The following is a 2,798-nucleotide window of genomic DNA, read 5'->3' on the forward strand; positions in this document are numbered from 1 at the left end:
GTAGACTAACGACGTAGGTTGGTTAGAAGTAAAGAAAGATAGGAAAAGTAAGAAAGTCAGCCGAAGTACTATAAGTAGTGTAAGTTAGGAATAAGTAGTTATGGCTACTGCTGGTGTAGATACGACTACAAAAGAGGGTGGTGCACACCCTAGAGTCAGTAGAAGGGCTGATGCTAACCATGAAGCTGCAGCAGAGCAACCCGCACAAATAGGGTCATACAGCACAACGCACTTAATAAGTGCTGTACCGCTGTATCATGGTAATGCAAATGAGGATGTCAAAAGCTTTATCGATGCTTTAGATGAAGCAGCTAGAATATCAGAAAGCTGATATATTACGTTTAAGAACAGCAGGAGAAGCTAAACGTTACATTAGGGCTTATGGTGAACTGCGTGAAACAACAGACTATCAATATCTAGTGCATAAGCTACTGGAAGAGTGTAGGACATGAGAAACTACTAATGTAATCTTAACAGAAATGCATAACCTATATCAATAATTTTGCGAATCCGTCCAAGTTTTTGGACATAAGCTACAAGAGTTAGTTAATAGATTGTGCAAGGCTTATGCACACCCAAGCAAGGATATGTTGCAAGATACTCTAAAATCTCAGTATGAATGAGGGCTATACAGTAATGTAGCTAGAGGATATGTAAACAAAGCAAATATCCCTCAGGCAACTTTACTATAAGCCTAAGGCAATTCAGGCAAATATAAGCCTAAAAATTCTGCTATAAATGCAGTTAATAAGTCTAGCAAGGCTAATCTGTCTAATACACAGAGTAAGCCCGATGACTTCCAGTGCTTTAACTGTGGTAAAGTTTGGCACAAGGCAAGAAACTGCTTTCAAAAGCAGAAAAGAAATGAGCAGACAGTGTGCTATAACTGTGGCATTACAGGCCACATGGCACGAGATTGGCGACACCCACAGAAGGCTGAAAACGGAAAAGCACCAAAGGCTGGAGCTTACAGAGGAAGGCCTTCCAATAATAACGGTAGCCCTACCTTCACTACAGGTCCAAAAAACGTAATCCCCACCAGGATTATAGAGTGAAAGTAGAGATAGTTCTGGCAGTTTGGGATAAGTGATCGAGTATTCATAGTGTTAATGAAGTATCACCAATAGTTAAAGTCGAAATAGGAGGTATAACATGTCGGTTATTGGTTGATACAGGCGCTCGATCGTCGCTACTAAGTTCAGAATTAGTAGACAGAAATCCGACATTGTTAGATAATGCTTGGAAAGAAGTTTCTAGAAGTATTTTAACTTCTATAACAGGACACCCTGTTAAAACATTAGGTAGATATAATATGCAAATGAGAGTAGGACACTTAGAATTAAATCACTCATTTTACATCTGTAAGCAGATAGACTTAGATTCAAATGGTATTAGAGGGCAAAATTTTTTAAGAACTTACGACACTGAAATATCTCTTACCCAAAGTAAGCTACGCATAGAAACAGAGGTCTTAAGTTTTGAAGGACTTGAACCTTCAAACTTATGTGCAACAGTTGTGACACATGATACCTTCCTGCTGACTAATAGTCAGACGCCTAATGCTAGCATTAGCGAGGCTAAGGATCAATCGTCAAAATACGAAAGCACTAACTTCTTAATAAAGTGTAGTGACACACGACAAAGTCAGAGGAGTAAGAATAAAAAGTGTCTTAAAGAAAGTTCTTAAAGAAAGCCAAGGAATAGGACTGCACAGAAAAACATTAAACCTAGCAGAAGTCATAAAGATAAGGTGAATGATAGTAAGATAAGGCAGAATAAGTTAATGAATAAGCCCTACCACTTGATTCATTGATTCACCCACTTTATACAGCTGGGTAGAGTTGAACAACTAGGGTGATACCAATTGATTCATTGATTCACCCACATTATACAGCTGGATAGAGTTAAACAACTACGCTGATACCTACCACTTGATTCATTGATTCACCCACCCAGCTGTATAATGTGGGTGAATCAATGAATCAAGTGGTCGGTATCAGCGTAGTTGTTTAACTCTATCCAGCTGTATAATATGGAGTTAAACAACTAGGGTGATACCAATTGATTCATTGATTCACCCACATTATACAGCTGGGTAGAATTAAACAACTAGGGTGATAACTACCACTTGATTCATTGATTCACCCACATTAAAAAGCTGAACATTGATTCACCCACATAATGTGGGTGAATCAATGAATCAAGTGGTAGGTATCACCCTAGTTGTTTAACTGTACCCAGCTGTTTAATGTGGGTGAATCAATGAATCAAGTGGTATCACCCTAGTTGTTTAGATCTACCCAGCTGTATAATGTGGGTGAATCAATGAATCAAGTGGTAGGTATCAGCGTAGTTGTTTAACTCTACCCAGCTGTTTAATGTGGGTAAATCAATGAATCAAGAACAGCTGGGTAGTGTTAAACAACTAGGGTGATACTTACCACTTGATTCTTGATTCACCCACATTAAACAGCTGGGTAGAGTTAAAGAACCAGGGTAATACCTACCTCTTGATTCAGTGATTCACCCATTTATACAGCTGGGTAGAATTAAACAACTAGGGTGATACCTATCACTTGATTCATTGATTCGCCCACATTAAACAGCTGGGTAGAATTAAACAACTAGGGTGATACCACTTGATTCATTGATTCACCCACATTAAACAGCTGGGTAGAGTTAAACAACTACGCTGATACCTACCACTTGATTCATTGATTCACCCACATTATACAGCTGGGTAGAATTAAACAACTAGGGTGATAACTACCACTTGATTCATTGATTCACCCACATTA

Source organism: Limulus polyphemus, unplaced genomic scaffold (assembly GCF_000517525.1).
Source record: "Limulus polyphemus unplaced genomic scaffold, Limulus_polyphemus-2.1.2 Scaffold2717, whole genome shotgun sequence".
In the NCBI taxonomy this organism is placed as follows: Eukaryota; Metazoa; Arthropoda; class Merostomata; order Xiphosura; family Limulidae; genus Limulus; species Limulus polyphemus.